Source organism: Temnothorax curvispinosus, unplaced genomic scaffold (genome assembly GCF_003070985.1).
Source record: "Temnothorax curvispinosus isolate PA1 unplaced genomic scaffold, ASM307098v1 QBEX01003038.1, whole genome shotgun sequence".
Lineage (NCBI taxonomy): Eukaryota > Metazoa > Arthropoda > Insecta > Hymenoptera > Formicidae > Temnothorax > Temnothorax curvispinosus.
Window position 1 is genome coordinate 28,108 of NW_020212818.1, and position 13,682 is coordinate 41,789.

Consider the following 13,682-nt stretch of genomic DNA (forward strand, 5'->3'; position numbering starts at 1 on the left):
CTCCCTCCGTCGCACGACTTTCTTTCGGCCCCTCTCTCTCGCCCTCTCTCTTTCCATCCTTCTGCTCCCCTAGCAAGAGCGCCCCGTTCGCCCCCCCTCCAACCCTCTTCGGCACGCTCTCGCGTGCGTGAATCATGCATATCGATTTTCTTTCGTTGGAGTAAGCGAGGGCCGTGCGGTAGTCGCTCACGTATGCCCGCTACTTTCCCCTCGCCCGTCCCACACTCTCTTTCTCTTTCTTTTTTTCGCCCCCCTTCTCCCCTTCTCCCTTTCTTTCTGACGGAGAGCTCGGGGGCCGCGTCGCGCCCCACGGGCGAACCCCCTTCTGAAAACGCGTATGCACGCGGTACCTGATTCTTTTCGCACAATGGCCCGTATTCTCGCTTTTCTTCTGCCCCTCTTGTGCTCTCTCTCTTCCTTCTCTTTTGCTACCCTCGTCCTCTTCCCCGTGTACCCCTCCTCGTTACGTCGCACGAAGCCCTCGTCGCTTATTCCCCCCCTCCCCCTTGTACCTCCGACGCTTCATCGCTTTAACCCCCCCCTGCAACGCTATTTTGCGCTTCAATAAAATGTTCCCGATAGAGACACGCAGAAATTTGGAAATGCAATATTCAGGATTTTAATTCTAATCCGTATAGTTTAACATTAATATATATTTAACTTGCTTTTATTATTCTGATAAATAAAGGATTTTCGTCTTGTAAGGAAAATTATTGTATTTCCAATTTTGGGAAAATTCCTTTCCCGAAAAGTTAGTTTTACCGTTACGATATTTTTCATGACCAGTTTAAATGCGAAGACTCTTCGTGCGTTTTCCATTTCCGCGTGTCACGCTGGCTCATCAAGTTCTAGTTAAGAGAGAAGCGGTACAAAGTACGATAGGGGTTGCCTGTGGCGGAACCACTGATCGCCCCCCTACGACCGGTCTTTCTTTCCCGAGCATCCCTTTCTACCTCCCCCCCGCCCTCGGCGTGCTTCTACGGGCGAGCCCGGTAATAAACTTCTTTTGTTTTCAAACACTCTCGTCCATTCTTTGCTTTCGCTTCTTAGTCGACGACAAAACGAGGGCCCGACGAGCGAACAATCGAGCCCGTCTGAATCGGCGGCCAACTCTATGCTTAACTAAGCTCGAAACCAGAAGCGTTCACTTAGCTCCAACTTACTTTAGCAAATAGACTAGTTCAATGATTGCTGTAACTTGTCAAAGAAACTTGGAGATTCGGTGCAATAGTGGTGTGATTAATTCTTTTAAAAACTTGAGAAGACTAATCTAATTTTAATTGTCGCAGCTTTTCCAGAGTAATTTTCTTTTTTTTTAATAGCAGTGCTTAATTTTATCGATAACTTTTCCAAAACAAATTTTTCTTAGAACACAATTTCGTCCCACCAATGCAACATGTAACGTACAGGTCAGTTGTAATTTCCTACTCAACAATATAAATGCAATATTATAACACGTGTGTCACGTCGCTTGCTGTCATGGGCTTGCAGGACTCGGGGGCGTTTTAGGGAGCTCCGGGGGCGCCGCGCTCGCCCTTGGTGGCCGACACAAGCCGGAGGAGCTCGCCACCCTCGCGGCCACCATCAGATTCTCCCGGAAGGAGATCCAGCTGATCTATCGGGGTTTCAAGCAGGAGTGCCCAAGCGGTTTGGTCGACGAAGATGCCTTTAAACAGATCTTCTCGCGATTCTTTCCGCAGGGAGGTAATAAAGGGGTGATGATGATGAGAATGATAATGACGAATAATAATGTCGAGAGATCGCTGAACCGTAACATCAATAAAGCGTCCTTATTTCCATCATTGTAAATTTTTGATAAAATAGATAATCGTCCTTACTGTAAAAAAAAACGAAATTTTTGAATAATGTTCTATCTCCATCTTCTTTCTCAAATTTCGTGACATGAGATTCTTGAAACTTCCTGACTTCATATTGACAAAAATAAAATAGATTGATAATTAATTTATATGGTTTCTTATAAGGATTTTTTCTAAATTCTCAAATTCTTATTTTTTTCATTACGGTAAAGTCTATCTTACGTTATACGAAGAAATCGCACATAATTCTTTTTTTTAAATTATTATTACCATTCTGATCACCACGTGTTGTAGACGCAAGTCAGTACGCTCATTATATCTTCAACACCATGAAGAGGAAACCGTCCGGCAAGATAAGCTTCGAGGTGATCGACGTGTTTTCGCAGACAAGTGCTTTATAAGGCACGCAGAAATGTCAACGCGACATTTCAAGCTCAGCTCTAAATTTACCGAATGTTCCCATTCTATAGAAAATCCACAGTTTCAAACTGAGCTCTAAATTTTTTTTAAATAGAAGTTCGTCACTATACTAAGGTGTCAAGAGGGTCGGTGGAGGAGAAGCTGTGCAATGGGTATTTGGTCTGTACGATCTGGATGGCGATGGTCTGATAAGCAAAGAGGAATTGCTGGACGTCGTCGGCTCCATTTACGAGATGCTAGGCCGTTACACGCAACCGCAAATCCCTGAGCCGCATGCGGCCGCCAGTGAACACGTCGATCGTATCTTCCACGTGAGTATTAATATGATACCTGGTTAGAACAAAAATATCTAAAAACTGCCTGAAGATAATAAATAACGAGATAAAGTTTATAAATTATATAATTGACAGCAGCATTTTGCGATCCTCCAAGACTTAAGTAGTTACTAATTTCACAATCCACTAAGATCTAAGAAATTATAATATTCTAAATATCTCTTATTTATATATAATGTATTTAGAAGAGGATGTACTTTAACAGATTTTTTAATTTATTGTATTTAGTCGTAATGATACTTAATTATAGACAGTAATTAACGGTATTTCACATTCAATTTATGATTTACAATTAAGTTAAGTATTAATTAAATTATTGGTTAAGAATAATACCTCATGCATATTTTTAGTTGATGGACGCGAATAAGGACGGTGTGGTGACCATCGAAGAGCTAGTATTATACAGTGGTGTTCCAAGGACGAGCAATTGTTGCGAAGTTTTGATACTCTGGACACCGTATTATGAGATCTTAACGTTCTGTCGGAGATTTCAGTATCAGATTATCAACTACGCTTTGAGCAATGACTATAAAATATCATGAACCTTTCCATCGATTTACCCGCCTCTCTTTATGCAGATAAGGAGAATATGCAAATTCTCAGTGATTTAACGATTATACATTTAAACAAAAACCGATAAAATCGAGTAAAAACGTTAAAAAAAATATAAAAAAGACAGAAAAATCGAATTAAATCTGTTTTCGAATCGCGATTTTACGATTTACAAGCAAAATCCAATAATTCAATGTTTAGAGAAGATCAAACGCGACCAAAATGTCATTGCTCGAAACGTATCTTTAACCTTTTCGCACGTGTCTTTGTAAATATGTACGTACCTCGTTTACACATACCTACCCAGTTTTTCAAGTACAACACTTCCGATACATGATTCAATGATTGAGGATCTGAAAGAATCGATGATTAAAGTCATCTTTAAAGTTTCTTAAAGCTTCACAGCTTTGAGAATTTTTGAAACGTTGAAGTTATAAAGTATCTTAAATTATTATATACAAAATTATTAAATTATTTATTAATTATATTTATTAAATAAATAGGAAATTAGTTGATATTTAATAAATTGTGAACTATATATATTTAATAATAAATTATTACATGGAACATATACATACACAAAGTAGTACGAAAATTTTATTATTAATGGTTTATTAATAATGACTATTTTTAATTTTGTAACAAACAGGACAATGGCTCCTGCAAATTTAAAAAAATTTATTGTGCTAGTATTTACATATTTACATATCGACTTATTTATATATTTACTTGATGTTCGCATGATGTTGTAAAAATACTTCAGCTTGATGGATTCCCGTCTCGTAAGCTCCGTGAGTTGTCGAGTAAAACTCGTCATGCGTAGCTTCGCCGGCAAACAGTATGACTGGTAAATTCTGCCATATTTGCAAAAATTTATAAATTAAACGATAATTTTTTTCGTAATTTCGCGTTATCTTAATAACATAGCATCAAAAGTCTTGAAAACCCATCACACAGATCATTAATATCTTTTAGGACTGGAAAATTTAAGATTGGAAAAATGCGTTGTACTATGATCTCACCTTTTTCCTCTTCGTGTTATTTTGCAACATTGTCGCCCAGACTGGCTCGGCTAACGTTCTAGGCGAGACGTTATCCTCCTCGCAGCTCTTCGTGATATGACTGTAACCACCTCTCACGTATCTATTCCCGTTTCATTTGGTTCGGACGCATTTCTTTACTGGTGGAATATTGCGACACCGCAAATAACGTGTCAATAGGTTTCTGCAATCTTGTGCAATTGTCTCCGATAAATCGTCGACGATACACGCACCTCGCCCACCGACCCATACTATAAGAGTGGCCGGATGAGTCGGCAGGACGTCAAATCCTGTGAGGTCCTTGGTCTATTCCGGCAAGGATTGATAATCCGCGTCCTTACGCCAGAGAAACTGGAAACCGTTCACGCCTTTTTGCCACCAAGGTTTGCCGAAGTCCAGGAAAATCTTATTGATGGTTCCGAAACCGAGGTCTTCAATCGCGACGCTCAGACGACTCGGTAACAGCGGCTGGAACATCTTCCGGTGGTTCTCTTTTAAATAGCCGAGCGAGCAAGTGACTATGACCGCATCGGTGAGAATTTGCGTCCCTTCGAAAGTCTTTACAATGATTGGAGAATCGTTTGGAGAGTCAACGGAGTCCCGCCAGTGAATGGTTTCCACGGGGGTGGCTAAACGCACTTTTCGCTCATTCAGATTGTCAACGAGGAGATTCGTCAAGGAACTGTAACCGGACTTGAAGAGCAAATGTTCCGGTCCACCAACGTACTATGGAAATCATTGTTGTTTTTATACCCTCTATTTCTGAAACGTTGACTTAATTTAATTGAGTTTACCTTGAACTTCCCCCAAAAAATTGCCGATAAATCGTCCAACGAGTGGCAGCAGTCATATCCACCAGGAGAAACCGTTCTAATCGAAAATTTCCTCCTTCATCTTCTCCATCGAAGAATCGTCTCTTTCGTGTAAATAATCCTCAAACCTACTTCTCATGATAGAACCGATATTCTCCTGCTTCTTCAGAGGCCATCGAGATTCGCTGAGATCGTCCGAGACGGTTCGCACGAGATCGTCAACTTCGCGAACCAAGCTCTCATTCATGATCGTTCCATCGTCGCGCAAGAAAATTCCATCGCCGTCCGTGCCTTGAATGTTCGACAGTAAATCACTGTTGAGACAATACTGAGCAAGCCTGCTCTTGTCACCGTGCAAAAATTGTGCCTCGCAATCTATCCAGCCATTACCCCATGGAACGGAATGAATTAATTCTTCCTCCAACCACGTCTTGGGCTGTGAAGTGACATAATCCGGAAAATGTTGTTTTATTTTTATCTTTTTTTATCTATTCAGATCTATTTTTCTATCTCATATAAGTCTTTATACTATTATTTATTTATGTTATATGATTAAGCTGTCTTAAAGACTAGTCAGATCAGATTGAATGAAAGATTAATTAATATTAAATTTTTCAGGAATATTATGTGCGTGTACCTTCGAGGAGAAGATAATCTGTAAATCCCGCATCCTCCACAGTTTTCGCCGCTGCCAATCCTGCAATTTCTGCGCCTACTATCACGACTTTCGTTCTTTCCATTCTTCTCGCGCTTGCGTCAATCTCTATCCGCAACGCTTGGTCGAAATTGTCAATCGTCAGTTGATCTAAGCGATTGCACGTTCTATGTCATCCGAAGAAATTAGTCTAAATCTTACAATTAGATAAATACACACAAATATATACACATATACACGGTGTTATTTTCCTACGAGTTTTAGTACCCTAACTTTCTATTCTATAAAAGCTACGTATAAGTAAACTGCACTATTTATTTGAAAATAGTCTCGCTGTAATAATGGTCTATAACAAAAGACACGAATAATAAATAAATACATACATAATAAGCACAATAAATTAATAAATAATAATAAATACGAGTAGTATTCCTCTCACTAATAACGTTATGATATGTAGTTCATGCAGTAAATTATATTTTCCTAAATTTTACATCAATTTACACAATGTTAAAATTTACATTATTATAATGTACAAAAGGTAGTTTTATACAAATGTTTACATCTTACAAACAAATACCGTAGTCACCCATGCCTTAAATATATTCGCTTGTTGCGAATATTACAAATTGTAAAATATTTCTAGTTTCCCGTAATCCCGTTCATTATGAGGGTGTAGTTGTAGAAGATGTAGCTAGAGGTGGGCGTTTAATTGCCTAAGAAAAAGCATGCAATCAATGTAAATATAATTGCAAAAGTATTACTGTGCAAGATTTAAAGCTGATATGTTTAAAGTAACAATAAATTAAGCAGAGAAACCTACTTCTATTAAAAAAAAGTTTTATATGAAATAAAATATACGAACATTAATAAGCTGGACATAATAACGTAATACAACACAACACGAGATTATGCAAAAATAAGCGGTAAGGATTATTACTTAATTTATTATACATTAGATATGATTCCACAGAGATACATTACATCTTTTATAAACTAAATTTCACTTTACAGACTATTTCCTTTTTTTCATTTAATTTTATTAAACTGGGAAAAATCACAATTTAGTGAAAAATATACTATAACAGTTTTGATTTTAAAAAATTAACAATTTTGTGGCAAAAAATGTTTAAAGAATCGATTTTTTCGCAATTTTTTAAAACGTATTTGATTAAGTAAAATAATAATTAATCAATGTGATAAAAATGAATGCTTTAAGCGTTATTATAATAGTGTATTTATTACGCTATTGATATTAAGCTTTAAATGAATTTCAATCGACATAATCTTACCTTTCAAAGTTGATTAGTCTATCCGCTTCGCGGAAACCAGTTTCCACGGCGCCGTGCACAGTGGAATAATGATGATCGTGCGTAGCTTCTCCAGCGAAAAGAATTATCTAATCATGATTAATTTCGTCAATGTCAATAGTCTTTCTTTTACAATACGATTCAACTTATATAAGATAAAACTACATGACAGGCTAAGGCTAAAAATAGAACATATCTTGAGTTGTTGACAAAATGAAGAATCAACATAAAACGATGAGGAGACTAACTATAATGTGTCAAATAATGAAAAATATTATGTTATTTTTATTTTGGGATACATACAGGTTTATTTCCACTCATAATTGGTTCGGCCAGATTTCTAAGTTTTACATTCATTTGTTCGGAAACCATGCTATGGAAAGTATACGAGCCTCGAAAATGTTCATCAGTATACCATTTAGATCTACAAGTTTAAAAAAACAAGGCAATATAGTAAGGCCATAAATTAAAGCGGATCTAATTATTTTCCTTTCAATCAGTTCCAATGAAAAATTAATAATAACCTTAACATTCTTGTTGGTTTCACAACATTGTAATGTTCTCCAAATGATTTATTTAACAATAAATACAATCCGTCGTATACGTCAACATCCGATAAAGTTTCTATGTGTCTCGCGTTTTTTCCAGTTATCCAAGCACATAAAAGATTCGGCTGATAAGACACAGTGTAAAACGTGAACACGTCACAGAGCCACTCGCTACTCTAAAACAAATATTTGACGAGATTAGTAAAAGGATAGGAAAAAAATCGTCGAAATTGACTTTCAAACAAATTATTCGTTATAATCTGCAAGCTTAGATAGGCATTCGGAGACATTCTTAGATTAGACACTCGAATATTTGCTTACTTGACCATAGGTTTGCAAGAATTCCTCTTTAACTTTTTCTGGCCAGATAAAATTAAAGCTGGCTTTATCCTCCGGCCACCATCTATGCGGAAATTCAAAGAAAACCTTGTTCGTTGTTCCAATATTTAATCCCTATATGATATAATGTTATTAATTAACATCAACATACACATAACATGCCATTTTATTTTACAGTACTGTATTGTTAATAATACAGTAATAAAACCTCTATCGCCCATTGTTTCTTCTGCGATAAGGGTGGCACGAACATTGTAGAATGTTTCTCCTTCAGAACACCTAGAGACCCAGTGAATATTACATGCCGCGTGAAATATTCGCATCTATCTCTGGTAGTCACCGTCACGTTCTCGCCTGAGCTATAATTGATAGTTGCCACAACTTTTCCGAACTCTATCCTTTTCATCACTGGCAAGCGTTCCTCTGCGTTCGGAATATTTTGCTAATAAAATAATCACATATGCTTGATTAGAAAAAGAGATTGCTAAAATAATTGATAAGATATGTACTAATAGTTCATTAATTTATTAAAACGTATTAAAAATGTAGTAAAATGTACTACAAATATATTATACACTGAACATTAACTTGATTTTCAAATAGCGTATAATTTCAACTTCTATTTTATATATTATCCGTAAATAATCCTTTTTTCTTGTTTTATAAGTGAATTAATCTTTATTCTTGCAAATAAATTTTAAACTTTTTGAACATTACTTCGTTTTAATCGAATATATATTTTAAATATTTTTGAAAGTTTCAGTATTTTGTAAAATAATGTTTCTACATAGTCGGATATTCAAGTGATTTCTTACCATTAACAGATCCAAAAACGTTTTATAGCCACGATCTTTCCAGTTCAACGTAGGATCGCTTTCGCAGTCCCAGTATTCTGCCATAGCTTTCGCAGAAACGTCAAACCATGCGTCGCTACATTGTATAGAGTTTTCCATCTTTTCTATCCAAGCTAAATAGTCAGCAACTCGAGTACGATTCATGAAAGGGTTCTCGTCAAAAGCTTCATAATATCTACAACATTAATATGTGTGATAATTAAATTAATTATCACAATGTATTAGCATAATATTATACCTATACATAATATTTTATTTTAAATATTAAATAAATGTAAAATAATGAAATAAATTGCTAATATTTAAGATATCTTTTCTTTTATCTTCATTTTTATATATCCACTGTGCTTATGCTTACATACTCAAAAAAAGATTATTTAGCAAATTTATTGGATCATAAGCAAATTTTGTTGAATAAAGACAAGAATTTTCTTATACTTCATAATTTCCTCTAATTCAAATTTTGAGCGGATAGATAACAAGGATAAGTCAACCTTGTACTCAACTATAATAGTGTGGTGGGGAGAAGCACTGACTGACACCAGTAGCATGTCGCAATCATTCTGTCACCTATGAAGACAGAACAGCCTCTAAGTGATATTTGGATTCTGATGGACTAAGTTGTTCAATTTGAGATCTATATATTTTTTATATAAATCTTGAAATATATATATATATTTCAATCATGGAAATATACTGTATAGTCTGTGCAAATCATTGCAAAACCAACTACGACGGTAATACAATCAAATCCTACTGAAAACTTTTATTGCCAATAAAACTCAGCAAGGCACAGTAGGATGTTTGCCAGAAGGTAACAACATTTCTGAATCTTAGATTGCTACTAATTTTACTATCGTCTCAAACCTAATAGAAAACTGATTTCTTATATATAAACTTAGATACTATTAAATATTATACAACCGAGTGTTATCTTGAGAAAACTATGAACTTCAACGAAAGGAATAATTCTAGGAAAGTAGATCCAGAACTGAGAAGTTAAGAAACGAAGTGGAGACACCACCAGACTTGGATACAACCGTTGCGAATATCCAGAGAGAATCATCGCGCGTTCACGCTGCGTACTTGTTCGAGCACATTGGCAAGGCTACACTGCAGAGACTATGCTTGCTGCTGAGTTCCACAGCAACAGGGAAGATTTACGACGGATGGCAGGAGTTTGCAGCACACATGGGCTTTTAACGATGGAACAGATACGCGTAAGATTATTAGAGAAATGACAATTATAATAAGTATGCACACAAATTCAAATCATACGTATATTATAGAATAATAATAATAAGTACAATATTATACCGTCATTTTATTGCTTAGTGCATAGATTATGACTTCAAAGGGCTCCAGGATCCAACGTATTACGTGCAGTCTCCGGAGGCAACAATGGACAAAATTCTGAGTGCTTTGCAAAAAATGCAACGACTCAATATAATAAACCAAATTAAGAATCATGTGCACGATCTAGTCAATGTTGCGTCGCAACATGTCATAAGCCATGATGGTAGAGTAAAGAACAGTAGCATGTTTTTCTTGGCGTTACAAAATAAATTATGGATTAAAGTCAAGTTTGGAAGATAAAGCTCCAAAAATGTAATAATTATATACACTTAATTATATTAATTATTTGTTTTTCATTTAGGATCTGAAATAATTCAACCTGGACATATGTCAAGAGCATCACCATTAGTCCTGAGTCCCATTTTGACAGCAGAATGCAAAACCGGAATGCAAGAAAGTGAATCAATTGTAAACACCACAAGATAATCAACAGTATAAGGTTGCTCGACTAATTTATATATTCATGAAATTTTGCTAACAGATAGCAAGAATTTTAATCAAAATTTTTTAAATATTATATTTTATCATATCAGCATGAACAAACATATAGCTGTATAGTGATGCTGACTTTTGCTCATGACGGTTTGCCAACTGCTGAGTACATCACAAAGATATTCAGGTCTAAACAACCACGAGGCGTGCTTATGTTGCAAGAACAAGAGAAACATATCTATAGTAGAGCTGAAGAATTCATAGACAATTGTTTCAATCAGGTAAATTAATTTCTCCTTCTTCTTTGATGTCTCGAATTGAGACATAGTCTTCTAGAGAAAAGCGGTCCTATATAACACGGAGAAAATTTTATAGTAAATGTTACTATGGTGTCGCACTAGCTGCGGACCATCGAGGAATTTTAAGTTAAATTACTATGTTTATGGTAAAAATTACGTTATTTTATCGTTTTTAAAACAATAATTATAGTATTTTAACTTGAAATTCCTCAATGGTCCGCAGCTAGTGCGACACCATAGTAATATTTACTATAAAATTTTTTCCGTGTATGGACCTCGGTTTTCTCTTAATTTTGTTAAAATTGCAATTTTTATGAAGAAGGATTGTAAGCACTTTGCCCAATCTCCAATCTGAAGAATTGAATTTTAAACATTGAAATTGATTTTTTAAATTCTGCTAATTTTATCAATTTTTTACATTAAGTACTATAATTTAATCTACTGTCAGGTAGATTATGTTATACAAATACTAACAAGAGGATACATTGAAAGGATCAACAACCCTGTGAAAATGCGCGAACAGATGCATAACAAATTGGATACAAAATATTTGAAGTACATATATTCCTTGTTGAGATACGAATACGTAAGAAATCAATGCTGCAACAATCGTGTGAGGTACATATAAATTGATGAGTCTCTGATAGCAAATTGGTAAATAACAAATATACGATAAATCTTTGATAAGCGTTTATGATATATCGTTTATATTTGTTTACAATTAATGTGAAAGCACACAGAATATGTATGACAAGTCTGCATCCCACGTTGCAAGCGTGGTTTCGTGAAAGTGATATTGACGATTTCGTGAACAATATTCTGTTCCGTTAAATTTGATATAAAAACCGTGAGTGTTTGGATAAAAATAAAAATTTCAGCAAGTTTTAATGGCTTATATTTTTTTAAAAAACCTTCTATAATCTCTATAATACCTGATATCTCTAAAATCTATAATATTGATCATTTTTTTATAGGTATAATATTGTGTTTTAATTGTAAGTTAAATTTGGAGTAAAAACTTTATAGGCTTATAAAGTACAAGAATTTCATGAACGGCTATTATAAATTCAAATTTTTGCAAGATCTTTTTGCAGCCCATTCCTCTCATGTTAATAAAATAAACGAACATGTTGCTCATGCTTTAACTTATTTTTCAAATAATTCGTATTGCAATTATTTAAATATATATCCTTCCTGGACAAAAACCCAAGTACTCACTTCCTTATTAAGTAGTCTCCATAAGATCCTGTTACTTCTTTGTAATCCTCCGGTTCTATTTTAGCCATATTATTACGATGAATCCTCATAGCTGCGCTACTTTCCTCCACGGGTATTATTTCACCATTAACAGTGGCAAATTCAAACTTGGTGGAATTGAACAAAAATGCGTCTGAACTCAGCAAATCATGTTTGGAGGCAAGATCGAATACCACGTTTCCAGATTCTCCATGGACCCATTGAGCGCCGAGATCCACCACATTTTCACCTGGAAATATTGAAGTACTCAGATTCCAAATTTTCTTAAATATCAAAAGTTAAAAAATTGCAAAACTATCTTGATATCAAAGACAACATGCAGAGCTAAACTGATTCAAAGTCAATTAGGAAGATTATTATTTACCAAAGTCTTTGGTATATATTCTGCCACCAATTCTATCGTTGGCTTCTAGTATCACAAAATTGCTCACTCTTCTTTTCAACAGCCTGGAGGCAGCCGCAATGCCAGATGCCCCAGCTCCAACAATCACAATTTTTGTCTCCTTCGGCATATCGCAAGCCCCTGACGATTGCGCTGAACCCAACAGATTTACTGCACTGTTGAAGAAATGTCTCTGTATTGTATTGTCAGGAACAAACGTGAATAATCTTAAATGAACTTGAATTAGCTCAAGCAGATAACGCATCGGATTAGTCAAATCACTGGTTAAGAAAGATCAGTGTTATCTCAACCAGGAACAAAGCACATTGGTAGAAAAGATACGGAGAAAACCAAAATTATGCAATTGTAACAACGCCGTCACAAAAAAGGATCTTATTAATCAGAAGCGAAACCTTGAAGAGACTCGAGAGAAATTAATGGAGTCCAAATCACCAGAGAAAAGATGGAAGATAGCGTTGAAGGATGCAACATATTGATGGATTATTTTACGCAGCGCGACAATAACGCTTCTTGCTGGACGTCTTGCAAGAAAATTGCTCGTAGTACCAGATTAGTAAGAAAAAAGATTAGCCTAACGAAATTGTAATTATTAAAGTCAAAATTTTGTTATATCCATCATTTAGTAAATTCAAATTTGCAATATTAAATTTTCAATAATTAATAAGATACTAATTTAATATTCCAATTAAATATCGAAGGCTCAGACAATTATTAAATTAACTAAAGCAAATAAGAAGCATAGAGCCGCGCAACTGGATATTAACATTGAAAACATTGAACATTCTAAACACTTTGCCAAAAATACTTTAAAAAAAATTTTTTTCACGAAGACAAAGCTCCCTCTATGAGGAAGCAATAATATAGTTCATAGTTCGCATAAACTCGCAACGTTATAATTACGTAAGCGCTAAATACTTCGGTGTTGAGAAGTCGAAAAGTCACACTTAAAAATTCTAATGCTAGTATGCACAGTTAAATATTAGGTATAAGAGATAAAAAATAAAAATTAATTATGGATACATACATCAAAGTTGTGAAGAGAAGGCCTGTGATTTCCTTATGGCAAATCATGTTGTAAGGCTGCAGTTAATACAAAACGGTCGAACAGATATCGGACTAATAGATACGGGAAAACGTGTTCGTATATATAAAACAGTGAGGAAAAGAGGGGAAGTGAGGATAAATGGGGAATAAATGAAGCTAATAGGATGGAAACAAATTCAAGGTCGGAAGGTAATCCTCGGATAACAGTT

At 35.3% G+C, this 13,682-nt stretch overlaps 2 pseudogenes; one reads left to right on the forward strand and one right to left on the reverse strand.

The window, feature by feature from the left end:
• The first annotated feature begins 367 nt into the window (after positions 1-367).
• On the forward strand, positions 368-3,089 carry LOC112452195 (annotated as a pseudogene).
• Positions 3,090-3,320: 231 nt separating this feature from the next.
• Positions 3,321-13,619, reverse strand: LOC112452196 (annotated as a pseudogene).
• Between the last annotated feature and the right edge of the window lie 63 nt (positions 13,620-13,682).